This window comes from Bufo bufo, chromosome 4 (assembly GCF_905171765.1).
Source record: "Bufo bufo chromosome 4, aBufBuf1.1, whole genome shotgun sequence".
NCBI lineage: Eukaryota > Metazoa > Chordata > Amphibia > Anura > Bufonidae > Bufo > Bufo bufo.
Genome location: NC_053392.1, coordinates 128,980,894 through 128,997,761, shown reverse-complemented (window position 1 = coordinate 128,997,761; position 16,868 = coordinate 128,980,894). Strand labels below are relative to the sequence as shown.

Below are 16,868 nucleotides of genomic sequence, written 5' to 3'. Positions count from 1 at the left end.
GACCTGGTAAAATAATTTAAAAAACTTCCCTTCCTGTGCCTGGTCCAATACAGCACCACCTCATCTTCCCGGGCTGCAACCAGTGACATATTGTTTGGTTGCAGTAGGGATGATCTGTATGCTACTGCAGCCAATCTCTGGCCTAAAGTCAAACAATACGTCACTGGCAGGAGCATGGTGAATCGGAGTGGCTGCAGAATTCTTTTTAAAATTCTTTTACTATGACCACATAATTTTTGTAAATAAAAAAAAGTCAAACCCTTTATGAAGAGCCTTTATAATATGTATGATTGGACAATTATCCTAAAATAACTTGCCGTAGCACAATTCCCTTTGAGCATTAATTTAAAGTCTACTTTGGGAATGATAATTAAACATTACCTCCTGCCTCTTTAGACTGTGTAGATTGTGAGGGAGGTGAATGCCCTGTTAATGCCTCTCACTTAAAGGTAAAAATATAATGAAATGGCATATTAGTCAAATAAGTGTGTATTTATTGTAGTAATGGCTGCAAAGCCCTGGTGTATTTAGCATGCACATTGCATCTTGGGGATAATATTTGCATTCTGAAATCCGGGAAGAGAAATGGAAACCTTTCAGACTGCCATTAAGGATAATTAGGAATAAATTCCAGAGAAAGCGTCAGAGCGGTGACAACCACCAGCATGTGCTGCTCCATCTCTGTCACTCTCCACAGCAGATACCTTTATAGCCTCATCTGTTGTGCTCTCACCAGACATCTGGGCTTCACCTCCTCCCCTAAGAATCATCAGAATCTGATGGACCATACTGTTAAAAGATCTGCATCTAACTCCTACTACTACTGAGGAGCATCAATGGTGTCCATGTTGCAAACCCAACACCTTTCCTCGGAAATAAAAAAAAATAATAAATAAAAATATGGGGGTCATTTATGATGCTGAATACACCTATGGTAGGTTGCATCTACCTAGCACTTGGGTGAAGCTTTATATAACAAAGAACCTCAATTCCAGCTGTTTAATAGGTGAGCCACCATAAGTATTATTATCTTAACCTGAAATACACCTATATTAGGCATATTTCAGGTGCAGATTGCAATCTGCGACTTCTTCCCGCTCATGCCAGGTATAAAAAAGTGGGCATGGCGTGGCCGGGCAGGACCGTCTAATTTACCATTTTCTACGCCTGTTTCCGAAAAAGATCTAAATGTAAGGCAGCAGGGAAGCTATCTTACATTTAGAACTTGCGGATGATCCGTCACAGTTATGGAGAGGCATGCGCCTCTTCATAACTTCAGCGGATCCACCGCCAGCTATGGGCCCCTATATATATATATATATATATATATATATATAAAAACTACTTTATATATAAACTACTAAGAAGGGACTTGGTTATTAGTGTGCAGAGTTTGCAGTCACATTCAGGCCCTGGTGCCAGAGGGTGCCCAAAGCCACCTCTGCCACATAAGAAGACCCAAGTTTTCTAAATGGCATGTGGTAGGGGGGGACCCTTCAGTCACACTCTATCACGCTCTTTCTTTTCAAAAGTTTCTTAGCTGTTGTAGGGAAAGCTGGCTGAGAACCATTATGACTATCTTCCTGCTCTCCTAGGCTGCATCACAACTATGGAGGAAAAATAGTTGATAATCCCTATGAGAGGAGTAGTAATGGTGGTCAAATTGCTTAGCATTCAGTTTTCGGAGAAACAAATATAAAGTAATTCAAAATGTAACTCATTTCAGGTAATTTTCAGGCCAATATATGATTATTATAGTAGTTTTCTTCTGTAATTCTATTTTTTTCTGGGCTACTTGTTAGAGATTAGCTTGAATTGTGTCCACATATACACAGCAAATATATGATATCAGTATCTTGAGGAAGCGTGTTTCTGCGGGAAATGGCCGTCGCCGCTATGTGTGGACTATTTGCTATCCGCCCCCACCACATCTGCTGATACCGTATTTGCATCCCGTATAAAATAAAGGATCATTTTTATTGAACTGCATGGGTGAGTGCCGCCTCCTTTTTATTCTACTACAGTAGTTTTGTATCCTCTTGATTGGCTTGTGCACCGCCGTTGTGCAGTGAAGACTCAAAAGGTGCGTTCATTTTTGTTTCAGGTTTTGTTGGCAAGCTTTTTGACTGAGCTTTTAGCGGTGCTGCCTTCCCTATATCGCTTTCTTTGCACATGGAGAAACAGGATAATCTGCTCCCTAAACTGTGTGTAGCATACCTTCAGAAGCAGCAGTGATTGAAAACATATACACAGCAGCACTGAACCGTTTAGATGTGAATCCAGCAGTTAATTAAAGGTATACTTTGCTGGCTTGATTAAATTATACACTGCTTGTTTCCAGGGGTTATGGCCACCGCTGCGCACGGATACAAGGTGTCTGGAAAGGGAACTGCTGCACATGCGTGCCTATGCGCACTCCCACTGTCTCGGACACCAGAGAGGTCGGAGCTTTTTTCTATAGTGTGCAAGCATGACCACTGCTGCCATATTGTTGGGTGGTTGTAACCCCTGGAAACGAGCAGTGTATGTGATGGAAAAATGAATCAAGCCAGCAAAGGAGGCAATCTGCACAATCACAATACATTAGTAAGTGCCTTGTAATAACTTTGTCTACATGATGAAAATGCCATTTGTTGAAGTGAGATAACCCCTTTAAGACAATAAATCACTTACAAATCAGCAGCAGTCTCTGTGTCAGCTTCTCTGTCTGTAACAATGGTAACCCGTGCCCACCACTGCCCTGCTGTCCAGAGCTGGCAATTTTTTTTTAGCTCTAAATTCAGCTTCACATGCAATCCAGACCCGCGCGCCCTCTTCTGTTATCTGCTGCTGGTTCTGTGACCCGCGCTCCATGTGCCCAATATCCTCCTTTGTTGCAGGCTTTGGGGTGCTGTCCTCTGCCTAGGCTTTTCCTAGAGCGTGTTCACCCTTGGCCAGCGTGCGCATGTCCAAATCCTTCCTCAGCTTAAGGCTGGTTGTCCGTGGGTACTCAAGGAACCTTCCCTAGTGGGAGGGTGCCTGCACTCAAAGTTTCCTAGTCTTTAGTGACCAGCAAAGCTGTATTCCCTGTCTAACCACTGTGTACTGACTTCTAGCCGCCTATCCTGACTTTAGCGTGTTTCTTGGATTGCTCCATTGCAGTCTGCCCTGACCTTGGTCACCAACCACATTGGGGCTATGCTGGTAGCTCCCCCGAAGCAAAGTCCAGATCCCTGTATAGGAGTTAAAGGGTGAATATTGGGACACTGCCAAGTACACGCCCCTAGAGTTAGCCGTAAGCAAAACCAGTTGGTTGGTACATTGCGTCCACACTCACTGTTGGAAGTGCTCTACAACCTAGATCACACAGGACAGTTTGGCATTGTTTTAATAGCTAAAGCCAGGGATGCAAATTAAAGGAAATATCTTATTTTAAACTTAAAAATGCATGAAAAACTGTATTTTGTGAATCTACTCCCAATGATAACACAATACATCTATTTTAATACGTACAGTATATACTATAGGAAGACAATTGGCCTATTCAGTTATTTTGTCAGTATGACATCACCATGTTGGTAGTGAACTGGTATCAGAATTAGAGGTCATTTAGGATGTGTAACAAGGAACCGGCGGTGCGCTCCCTCCTTGCAGCACCGCCGGCGTCCCGCTGATAAAAATGCAGGAGAAGCCGGCGTCGGACGTGGCCGGCATCCTCATCTCCCTGGAAACAAGGGTGTGGGGAGGACCCAGCGGCGCATGCTTCCTCAGCGCGGCTGGCGTCCTCTATCCCCTAGGCAACGAGCAGGGGCCGGAACGAGCGCCGACGGATATGAGTCGGCGCTCAGGGTTTTGGCTGGGGGTGACGCAGGGTCACGTGACGCTGGCCACGTCACTTGATCATTCAGTCTAGCCTATTTAACAGGCAACTTGCTGGCCACAAGTTCCCTGTGATTGGTCTTACTACTCCACTAGCATTTTCCTGCATGTGGGATTTGTGAACTCTTGACTCTTGATCCTGCGTAATCCCTTTGTACTAACGTGACCTCCTGGCTTCTGACCTCGGCTTGTATTTGACCTCGATCCTGTGTTATTCCTTTTTACTGACGTGACCTCGGCTTCCGTTTTATTCTAGTTTTGCTTATGGTTGGTTATTTTCTTGTTTGGATACTACCCAGCCTGGTAGCTTACGTTTCTTTCTTAGTCTTTTGTTTTCTTCCACCTTGTTCCCTCCCTGTAGACCCCTGCACGTTCTTAGGCCAGGGACTGCCGTCTAGTTGCACACCGTCGGTTAGGACGGACCGTGGAAGTAGGTAGGGATAGTGGAGTGGGTGGAGCTTAGGGCTGCACTATCCCTATTGAATCATGACAGGATGACTTCACATTCAATGATCAGCTGGGGTAAGACAAACTTATGGTAGAGGTCAATGCTCTCGGCCAACCCACTGACAGCAGGGAACAGGTGTCTGTGTATTCTCATGTAACATTAGATCCGAATTCCACCACCAGTGCACAGAAAAAAGAGCAGGGGACACTTTCTGGTTGCAATAAAGCAGTTCTTGGAAACATTTGGATGCCAAATTTTGGGTCAAGGTTTTGGCCGATTTTACATGGAGTTACATTAAAAAGAGATAAACTGTACACTGCAACAGGATGTAACAATTTACCAACTAAATATAGTTAAGTAGTATGTGTTATGATGGACCATATTTTATTAAAGGCGAAGTAGGTTTTTGTGCCTTTTTTCTTCAGCCACATCCAAACATGTATTGTGCAAATTTATGACCACTGACATCCTCTCGACACAACAACCCCCTTTTCAATTCACCTAGCCCCAATAATCAGCTGGACACTAACCTAGGAGTCACAAGGGCAGATTTATTAATCCTATAAATGGCATTAGCTTAGACAGGCAGTCTGGACCTGCACCAGATTTATCACAGTGGCTCGGGGATAGACACTTTTCTCTGACTCTATACCAATATATATATATAGATTGGCTTAATTTGAGAGAGAATTTTATGCTAGAATTGTGGAACAATTTTGACATAAAATAGTGCCTCCTAGGCCATGTCCCCTGTGAAGTAATGCCTTCTAGGTCCCACACCGTTTTTGAAAGAGCCAAAACAATTGGAGGAACCCTAGTTGTCCCAAACTGCGCCACTTTTTAGACCGTTTCTAAGCACAGACACATTAGTAAACTTTGGGCCACTGTTTGTTAATGGCGCACTGGTCTGGGAGGGTGCAGCTTCTAATTTCTGAAAGTAGCGAGAAAATAGTATGATATCTCCAATTCAAATGGCCACAACTAATTCCTCAGAGCTCAAAGATCGGGGTCTCAACAACAAGTCCTCCCTTTATGACATCCATATGCCCTAATAGGCCATATCACAAGGGCTGTCTTCTTGAAGAAAATAAAAATAATTATACTGTATGCTTTTTGGATAGTGGTTCAAATTGAGGCCTTATTCAGACGTCAGTAAATCACGGACATGTGCTCTCACTGTTCTCCATGGACAGCACACATACCCATAGATTTTAGTATATTTATTTACACATCTGTGACTTTCCAGTCATTGGAAATACCACAGAGACATGCATTATTTTGGTCCGTGATGTGGACCAAACACCTGTTGAAGTATGTTGGTCCGTGAAAACCACTGACACAACAAGGATTATTGGTAGGAGTTGCTCTGGAAATGAATCTTTTAGCCTAGCAATTTCTGTGGAATCCGCAGGGCCGGCATCAGCACCCGGCACACCCGGGCAAGTGCCGGGGCCCACTGTGCCCGCTCACTCCTGCAGCTGTGTCTTGCCTGTTCTGAATTCTAGGGCAGCTTACCCCAGCAATGCAGACAATTATCGCCATGTGCACTGCTGGGATGGGCGGACCCAGGACTCAGAACAGGGTAGATGGAGTTTCGGTAGATGCTATGCTAAAATGGAGTTGTTAGAAGGAGGTCTGTGATGTCACTGATCACATGCTCCTTCATGGTCACATGACGAAATGTGAGAAGTGCTGACAAACCCAGACTGCAGGAGCTTGTGGAAGGAGAAGGGGCTGTGTGTGCCTGCAAGCAGCCCAGTGAGGTAGGAGGTGCTGCAGTCCTAGAGTACACAGAGCTTCATGGGGGGCAGGTGGGGGCAGCATATGGAGCTCATGTATGAGGGGGCAGGTGGAACACTCAGGGGCAGTGGGGTTCAGGTGGAGTGGAATCTGGTGCAATTAAGGCGGTTTATAATACAGATCCAGGTGTATTCTGAGGGCCATGATGTGTGTGTCTGTCTGTCCCTGTGTGTCTGTCCGTCCCTGCGTGTGTCTGTCCCTGTGTGTGTGTCCGTCCCTGTGTGTGTGTCCGTCCCTGTGTGTGTTTCCGTCCCTGTGTGTGTCCGTCCCTGTGTGTGTCCGTCCTTGTGTGTGTCCGTCCCTGTGTGTGTCCGTCGCTGTGTGTGTCCGTCCCTGTGTGTGTATCTGTCCGTGTGTAAATTTGACCACCCCTGTGTATGTGTGTCCCTGTGTGTGTATCTGTCCCTGTGTGTATTTGACCGTCCCAGTGTGTGTCCTTGTGTGTGTGTGTCTCTCTCCCTCTGTGTGTCTCTCTCCCTCTGTGTGTGTGTGTGTGTGTCTCTCTCCCTCTGTGAGTGTGTCTGTGTGTCTCTCCCTCTGTGTCTCTCCCTCTCTGTGTGTGTGTCTCCCTCTGTGTGTGTCTCCCTGCCTCTGTGTATCTCTCCCTGTGTGTGTCTCTCTCCGCGTGTGTGTGTGTGTGTGTGTGTGTGTGTGTCACCATCACCATGCCCACAGTGTTCCAGCTGCATCAGGACGTTCTGTGCGGGGCAAGAAGAAGAAGATGGATGAGGAGGCAGTGACGCCAGCATGTAGTCCGTAGGAGAGACACAGGAAGGCACACTAAGGACGTAGGTAACACAACCACATGATCTACACTAGTGTTATATGTGGTTTTACTTAGGACTGCAGGTAACACTACCACATTATCAGGACTAGTGTCACCTGTGGTTTTACATAGGACTGCAGGTAACACTACCATATTATCAGCACTACTGTCATCTGTGGTTTTACATAGGACTGCAGGTAACACTAACACATTATCAGCACTAGTGTTATCTGTGGTTTTACATAAGACTGCAGGTAATACTACCACATTATCAGCACTAGTGTCATCTGTGGTTTTACATGGGACTGCAGGTAATACTACGACATTATTAGCACTACTGTCATCTGTGGTTTTACATAGGACTGCAGGTAACACTACCACATTATTAGCAGTCGTGCCATCTGTGGTTTTACATAGGACTGCAGGTAACGCTGATAGCCATGACTGTGTTATCTGTGCTGTTACATAGGACTGCAGGTGATATCTACTATATTATCTGTACTCATTGTGTAAGGGGGCCCACTGAGCCGGCCCTGGGAATACAGATGACTCGCGGCAAGCCAAAAATCGACACACGGACCAAATGTGGATCCTTCACTGACGAACCACTGACCATCTTGCCACAGTTGTTATAACGAACACAGATGTGTCTTATGTGGAAACTTTCCCCTGCTGCTTTCTTGCTGTGTAAGGGGGTATATTTACCTTTTGGATAGATTTGCAATTTAGGAGTCTGGGAAAGCTGAATGATGACACAAGATATACTGCTTACTGTACAACTGGGCAGCTCTGGGAGTATTGGAAAGCTAGGTGGAAACCCTTTTGGGTGCTCTAATGGCAGTACAGAAGTGCAGAACACGTTAATTCTGTATAAGGCCTAGTTCACACGAACGTATGGCTTTTATAGTTTTTTGCGGTCCGTTTTTCACGGATTCGTTGTTCCGTTTTTGAGTTCCATTGTGTTTCCGTTTCCGTTCTGTTTTTCCATTCCATTTTTCAGTATGGCATATACAGTATACAGTAATTACATAGAAAAAATTGGGCTGGGCATAACATTTTCAATAGATGGTTACACAAAAACGGAACAGATACGGAAGACATACGGATGCATTTCCGTATGTGTTCCTTTTTTTTTGCGGATCCATTGACTTGAATGGAGCCACGGAATGTGATTTGCGGGCAATAATAGGACATGTTCTATCTTTCAACGGAACGGAAAAACGGAAATACGGAAACGGAATGCTTACGGAACACATTCCGTTTTTAATGCGGAACCATTGAAATGAATGGTTCCGTATACGGAACACAAAAAACGGCCCGTACACTCGCAAAAAAACGATCGTGTGAACTAGGCCTTAAAGTGACTTTTTTTTTTTTTTCTATTACTGTGATTAGGGATCAGCGAATCGACTTCGGATGTTTCATTCGCATAAAACTTCGTTCTAAGGTACAACTTGGAACCGAACCCGTTTTTTTACAGTACAAATTAATTTAGGAAGTTATTGCGCGAAGTCTCGCGAGACTTCGCGAAGCAATAACTTCGGCTCGTCGGAGACAATATATTCTAATAGTGCTACGGAGCTCCTGCTCCATAAAGTATTAGAACGAAGTTTTATGCGAATGGACTTCGAATGTTTCATCCGAAGTCGTTTCGCTCATCCCTAACTATGATCCTCCAGAATATCTGACCTGATGTCGGGAAATCCCACCATGTGTCCGTTCTATCCACAGCCCAGTGATTATTAACACACACAATGTGACAGAAGGAAGAGAAAATAGCAGAACTCCATTATTCAGCTCCTAACAACTTAAATGATGGCGGCAGATGGACTGGGCATGTCATGGAAGGGGAAAGGAGGGGGGGGATAAGGATTTTCAGTATTTTAGTCTTTTAAAGTGAAAGTCCACCCACGCATCCTAAAGTAGGGGGCTTAGCAGAAATAACAGAACATATTGTGCTGTGCTGCCCACATGCCACACACGGAGTCTGCCACAATGTAGCTCACATCTGCCCTGGAGTGACATAATCTCTTCCAAGAATACTTTCTGCTACTCTTCTGCCAGCCAAATCTCATGTCTCGGAGCCAGCAAGTATCACGGTGCGGCAAAGTCTACTGAAGCAAACAGTGTAGCCGGACAGTGAATAGAAGGGATTATATCAGCTCTGATGAAGACGAGTGGGAAAAGCAGAACACTATGTAAAGAATGGAAAGGTTTGCAGAAGTCTTAGACGTTCACTAATATTTTATCAAGGTGACAGCTGATGAAAGATATGCAAACCTTGTCAGAGGAGATGATCGCCGTCATGGTGAGGCATCACACGGTATTCCGCATTCGATTCCTATGTCATCCATGCATACCATGAGAGTCAAGACTGGCAGAAGTTTTTGGCTAAGTTCACACACTTCGGTTTTCCTGCAGATCAATTACGCATCAGAATGCGCAAGATAAATCTGCAACAAAATGTGGGTTTCGAGGTGGATCCGCAATGGATCTGTAAGAAAAACCTTTCTTTTTTGTGGATTCAGATGCAGATTTTAGAGCTCCATTGACTTCAGTGGAAAAACTCAGCGGACAGTCCTCAAAATAATGTACATGCTGCAGATTTTTAACATGGAATCCAAAGTAAAAAAAAAAAGTCAAATTGCAGCATGCACCAAGTTGCACTGTGCTGTGATTTCGTGAAGATAGGCAATGTGGATTCCGCACCGCAAATCCACAAAAAAATCAGCGATTTGTGCACTAAGGGTATGGCCACATGCTGCAGAAAATGGGCAGCATTTCCAGTAGCCGGGAAAAGGATGACTTTTAAAATAACTCAACGACACGCTGTAGAGCATGTCCACAGTAGAATCCTCACATATCTTGACACGAAGAGCGGAGTTTAAACCCGCAGGATGTGAAATGATGTTCTGGATATCTGCTGCGGATTTCCCTCTTTCCAATGCAGATGGTGAAATCTGCAGCGTTTCCTCACCGACATCCACAGCAAAATCTGCACAATTTCAATATCAGATGTCTGTGACAACCACTTACTTCATGTCCTGTATGGGTAATGTATACATCTATAACGAAGCACAAAGCAGTAGACAGGCAGGCGTAACTTTCTGGTCAGTGATAGCTAGGCTTTCCTTCACCCTGGGCAAGGATCCAGTTTGTTGCCTCACTCCATTATTTTAATACCTTGGCCAAAGCAGAGTGTCTCCCTGGCATCCAGGCACCAAAGGACCCCCCTGGTTCTCCGAATCTAGCTCAAATACTCAACCAGATTTCATTCACACCTTTGCAGTGCATGTACACAAGACATATACACATGCATACTTAGACAAACCAGCAAGCACATGCAGCCACCCACAAAGGAAGAACTGTGAGGAGGATGGGAGTGGTAGTGGTGGCACAGATAGGATTATTAGTGGTTCACCATGGTTGTCCTAACTCCGGTGCTCCCCAGGGCTTGTGCAGCAGGGAATAGAAGGAGCACCCCTTCTTTCCTTGGGGCACACCCTGGGCCTTTTGGGGGCACACCTTGTGGTAGTTGGGGTGCCCTTGATGGTGAACAGTTGGCAGGAAGCAAGGCAGAGGGGCAGGTGCAGGGCCGCCAGAAGGACAGAGGTAAAGACCAGGCCCAGTTTAATGATAACAAAGAACAGTCTCTGTACTGAAGATGATGGGAGTTTCAGTACAGATAGCAGGAATAGGCACATTTCAGAGACATAACACAAAGCTTACTTTTCCCAATGGCTGTGTATAGGCAGCAGCAATGACAGTGGTAGTACTCCCTGAGTCTCTCTGTAAACACGTTGCAATCTTCCCAAATTGACCACAGGCGTGTAAGGCTCTCAAAAATGTGGTAGGCGATGGAGGCTACGACCCATTCCACATGCAGCAAAGTCTAAGTTATCCTTACTGTCCCTGCACATGCACTCGCCTGGTCCTATACAGTCTGTGGATATCTTTCCTGCTTTCTCTCAGGGTTAGGTCTCTTGCACACGAACGTGTGTGCCCTGTGGCTGTGCTGCGGCCTGCAAATTGCGGGCCGCAATGCACGAACACCCACCGTGGGGCAGCCGCAGCGTATCACGGACACATTCACTTTAATGGGTCCGCGATCCGGCCGTTCCGCAAAAAGATAGGAACGGAAGTACGGGACGAAACCCCAAGGAAGCACTCCGTAGTACTTCCGTAGGGTTCCGTGATTCCGGTCCGCACCATTCCGCATCCTCGGATTTGCGGACCCATTGAAGCGAATGGGTCCGCATCCGTGATACGGAATGCACACGGAACGGTGCCAATGTATTGCGGATCCGCAAATGCGGTCCGAAATACAGCCATGGAGCGCACGCGTTCGTGTGCAGTATGCCTTAGGCCTTGTCTACATTTCCATTTTTCACTGACACGTGCTGTGGGCATTTTCCACGGACAGCACACGTACCCATTTAAACGTGTCTGTTCACATTTCATTATTTTCTTACTGACCGTAGGTCAGTAAAAAAATCACAGGGACATGCACTACTTTAATCCGTGATGCGGACCAAGCATGCCCATAGAAGTCTATGGATCTGTGAAAATCACGGACACGCCACGGATGGCATCTGTGGTGCATCCGTTTTTCACTGAAGACTGACTAATTTTCAAGCTGACCAACCTTGGATCCTTCACGGACATCTCCACGGATGAAACACGTACGCTTTTTTTTTCCACGGACGAGTCACTGACACGGAAATGAGGATAAGGCCTTAGTCTCCTTGCACAGTTGCTTCTCCTCTGGCAGCCTCTTCCCTCCACATGAATGTGTTTCCCTGGAGAATGGATTTTATTCCTTCACACAGGCTTCAACCAGATTCAATGGCATCTGTTACCAACAACAGGCAAAGCCAGACTGAACTTTAAACTAGTCTTAAACTCAGCAGACACGGGCCTGCCCAGCACATCACCCTGGCAACTACACCAAGAAGCTGTCAGATTAACTATTTCCTTGCCTGTATTCAGCCATGTGGGATACACAGTGCATGAAATAAATGACAATAAGTATTTTAGCAATAACTAACTCTACCAGCTGTAATCCACTGGGTCACTGCACACATAGCACATAAAATGTGTCTGATCGCAACTGAAATACTCAATGCTGAGTTCCAAAATGTCTCTGGCAACATTAGTACAATAACTTCTCATGGTAAATCAGCTGCACAGAAACCTGAGAGCAACATGCACAAAGGGAAGCATCGGCCACCATTTTGTAAAGCATACCATCATTGGACACTGAGTGGGGAAACAGCATTCACTAGAATTAGATGAAGCAATTCAGACTCTTTTCCTTCATTCGTCACTACTTCTAAATTCTTAAAGATATATAGCTATATCTCCTTCTAGACAAGGGAGAAGGAAATTGTAAGGTCACTGCATACCATAGTTCAATTTGTTAGTGGAATCACTGGTGCTATGAGTGAAGGGCTATTATCTATGCAGGGGACGAAGACAGAAGGACAGAGCTTCAGCAACTGTCGAGGGCAGGGATAAAAGAGTTGACTGTGATGAACTCCTGGGAGATGCAGGTGCTTGATTGGTGTCACGGAACCATGAACCAGACGTACAACAAGGGATAAGTGAAAATAAGAAGGCTTTATTGAAAATAAAGCTGTAAAGCAAAAGTCCAAACGGATGGCGAAACTGAAGCAGAGTCTTTGCGAAGCCAGAGGTCAGGAACCAGAAGGGTAGTCAGACGAAGCCAGGATCAGGAACCAGCAGGGTAGTCAGACGAAGCCAGGATCAGGAACCAGCAGGGTAGTCGGACGAAACCAGGATCAGGAACCAGCAGGGTAGTCGGACGAAACCAGGATCAGGAACCAGAAGCAGCAGCAGTCTAGAAGCATGTGAACACAGGAGGACCAAGCAAGGAACTGAAGCCACAGACCTCCTATATATATGAGCTAGGCATCCAGCTCCTCCCAGTGGGAAGGAGGAGCCGCAGGGTGGGAGGCTACAAGAAACCCAGAAACCAAGATGGCCGCCAGCACATGTCAAACGAAGGAGAACAGCAAGAAGGTAAGACCATGACAGTACCTCCCCCTCAAGGGCCCCTCCTCCGCGGAGTAAAGAACGGTTTCTGAGGGAAGCGTGCGTGGAAGGCTCGGAGCAAGGCAGGAGCATGGACATCTGCGGAGGGAACCCAGGAACGCTCCTCTGGACCATAACCACGCCAATGGACCAAAAACTGCACCCGACCGCGGACCAGGCGTGAGTCCAGGATATTGCTCACCTCATACTCCTCACGATTACCCACTTGGACCGGACGAGGCCGAGGAACCGAGGAAGTGAAACGATTACACACCAGTGGCTTCAACAGGGAGACATGAAACACGTTGGAGATCCGCATGCCAGGAGGAAGCGCAAGGGCATAGGCTACCGGGTTTACCCTGCGAAGCACTCGGAAGGGACCAACAAAGCGAGGCGCCAGCTTGGGAGTGGGCACTCGAAGGTTGAGGTTGCGGGTGGACAACCATACACGGTCTCCGACCTGGTAGGAAGGAGCAGGCGCTCGTCTGCGATCAGCCTGGAGTCTCTGGCGCTGCGCAGAGACCTCAAGGGACTTCTGGATCAGTACCCAAGAAGCACGTAGGACGGAAAGGTGATCCTCCACAGCCGGAATATCCTGGGGAGAGAATACCTCCGGTAACACGGCAGGTTGGAACCCATAATTGGCCATGAAGGGAGACGTCCCAGAGGAAGAGTTCACCGCCGTGTTCCTGGCAAACTCAGCCCAAGGCAGGAGGTCAACCCAATTGTCTTGGTGATCGGAGACATAGCAACGAAGGAATTGCTCCAAGGCCTGATTGGATCGTTCTGCGGCCCCATTGGACTGAGGGTGGTAGGCCGAGGAGAAGGAGAGATGAATCCCCAACTGGGAGCAAAAGGCGCGCCAGAACCTGGACACAAACTGACTCCCCCGATCCGACACAATCTCCTTGGGCAAACCGTGCAACCGGAAGACCTCCCTGGCAAAAATCGTGGCCAACTCTTGTGCAGAGGGTAACTTCTTGAGAGGAACACAGTGGCACATTTTGGAAAACCGATCCACAATCATGAGAATGACCGTATGGCCTCGGGATGCAGGGAGGTCCACAATGAAATCCATCCCCAGGTGTGACCATGGGCGCTCCCCGGTGGCTATGGGTTGCAGAAGGCCCAACGGAAGGTGCCGAGGGGACTTACTCTGGGCACAAACGGAGCATGCCGCTACATATGCGGCGATGTCGGAACGTAGGGAAGGCCACCAGAACAGACGTGAAACAGCCCAGGACAGCTGATTCTTTCCAGGATGCCCCGCGGTCTTGGAGTTATGGTAGGTTCGCAACAACCGAGTGCGCAACTCCTCAGGCACAAAACATCTGCCGTTGGGTCTCCCAGAGGGAGCACCAGATTGAGCTGCCAAAATCTGCTCACCCAGGGGAGAGGTCAGGCTGGTGCGAATGGCGGCCAAGATCTGATTCGGAGGTATGACCGAAGTCGGAATCGACTCCTCCCTGGACAGCTCGGAGTACTGCCGTGATAAGGCATCCGCCCTGATGTTCTTGGAACCGGGTAGGTAGGAGACCACGTAATTAAAACGTGACAAGAACAGAGCCCATCTGGCCTGACGTGGTGTCAATCTCTTGGCCTCAGAAAGGTAGGTCAGATTCTTGTGGTCCGTCAGGATGAGGACCGGAACCACCGAACCCTCGAGCAAGTGCCTCCATTCTTTAAGGGCCTGCACGATGGCCAATAACTCCCTGTCACCAATCTGATAGTTGCACTCCGCGGAAGACAGTTTCCGGGAGTAAAACCCACAAGGAAGCAGAGGACCCTCTGGTGTTCTACGCGGAGACAGAAGGGCGCCTACTCCCGTCTCAGACGCGTCCACCTCGAGGACAAAGGGCAACCCAGGGTTGGGATGCGACAGAATCGGAGCCGACACAAAGGCGGACTTTAGAGCCTCAAAAGCTCGGATGGCCTCGAGCGGCCAGACCTGGGAATTACTGCCCTTCCTGGTCAGATCCGTGAGAGGCTTGTCTAGCATGGAAAAGTCCCTGATGAACTTCCGATAATAATTGGCGAAGCCCAAAAAGCGCTGCAGGGAACGAAGACCACTGGGCGGGGGCCACTGTAAGACAGCCGAAACCTTCGCAGGATCCATGGAGAACTCCTCAGCGGAAATGATGTAACTTAAGAAGGTTACCTGGGATCGGTGAAATTCGCATTTCTCAAGCTTACCGAACAGCTTGTTCTCTCGTAACCGTTGCAACACTCGTCTGACATCCAGAATGTGGGCCTCCATGGATTCAGAATATACCAAGATGTCATCCAAATAGACCACCACACACTGCTGCAACAGGTCACGGAAAACATTGTTGATGAATTCCTGAAAGACTGCGGGCGCATTGCACAACCCAAAGGGCATAACCAAGGATTCATAATGACCGGTCCTGGTGTTAAACGCGGTCTTCCACTCATCGCCCGCCTTGATCCTTACCAGGTTATATGCCGCCCTCAGGTCGAGTTTGGTAAAGACCGTGGCCCCTTTAAGGCGATCGAACAGCTCGGAAATCAAGGGTATCGGGTAAGCGTTCTTGATCGTGATGCGATTGAGACCCCTGTAATCGATGCAAGGCCTCAACTCACCGCCCTTCTTTTTCACAAAGAAAAATCCAGCCCCTGCCGGGGACGAGGATTTGCGAATGTGTCCGCGTGAAAGCGCCTCCCTCACGTACTCCTCCATGGCCTCATTCTCCGCTACCGACAGTGGATAGACTTTGCCACGAGGAGGAACGGCACCAGATTGTAACTCTATGGCACAATCGTATGGGCGGTGCGGAGGTAGGGCAACTGCGCGCACCTTATCGAATACATCCCGGTACTCCTCGTATTCAGGAGGCAACAGAGAGTCTGAGGAAGTACACAGCAACTTGACAGACCCATGGATGCAACTAGCCCCACACTGCGGTGACCACGAGAGGATCTCGGCCGATCTCCAATCGAAAGTCGGATTATGCTTCCGGAGCCAGGGGTATCCCAAGACCACCGAGTAGTGTGGAGACGAAATAACCTGGAGGCAGACCGACTCTCTGTGAACGGCACCAATGGCTATCCCCACTGGAAGGGTCTCATGAGTCACGTGTGGCGGCAGAAGGGGTCTGCCGTCTATCGCCTCAAGAGCCAGTGGGGAACCTCGAGCCTGCAGAGGAATGGAATTGGCGGCAGCGAACACCTTATCAATGAACAAACCACCGGCACCAGAGTCCACCAACGCCTGGGTCGTCACCGAGCCCCCGACCCAGGAGAGGACAACAGTGATCAGTGGTTTGTCAACACGGGAAACCGGGGACGAGGAGACTCCACCCAAGATCTGCCCCCGACAGGATCTCAGGTGCGAGCGTTTCCCGGACGGTTCGGACATGCCAACCGAAAATGCCCACCGAGACCACAGTACATGCATCGGCCCTCGCGTCTCCGGAGTACCCTCTCCCCCTCGGACAGGCGAGCAAACCCCAGCTGCATGGGTTCACCCCCAGACAAGTCATCCCCAGGAGGCATGGGAGGAGAGGGAGGCACGGGTGGGACAACAAACGTAGGCGCCAATCTGTTAGAAAACCTCCGCAGGCTCTCCTTAAAGGAAGGTCTCTCCCTGAGTCTGGTGTCAATCAAAAATCAGGAAAGAAATAAGAGACTCGAGCTCCACTGGTAGGTCCTTAGCTGCAACCTCATCCTTCAAGGCATCCGAGAGACCATGAGAGAAAGCAGCGACCAGAGCCTCATTATTCCAGCCCACCTCTGCTGCCAGGGTACGAAACTCAATGGCGTATTCAGCTACGGATCGTGAACCCTGTCTGATGGACATAAGGAGCTTCGCAGCAGAGGCAGCACGAGCCGGCACATCGAATACCTTCCGAAGAGAAGCAACAAAACCGGAAAACTCGGCAACCACCGGATTGTTGTTCTCCCATAAAGGGCTGGCCCAGGCCA

The 16,868-nt window shown here is 48.0% G+C and overlaps 1 protein-coding gene across 2 annotated transcripts in view; it reads right to left on the bottom strand.

The window, feature by feature from the left end:
• Positions 1-16,868, bottom strand: part of LOC120997661 (glypican-5-like) — a 363,591-nt gene that overhangs the window by 1,754 nt on the left and 344,969 nt on the right. The gene's annotated exons all lie outside the window — the stretch shown is intronic.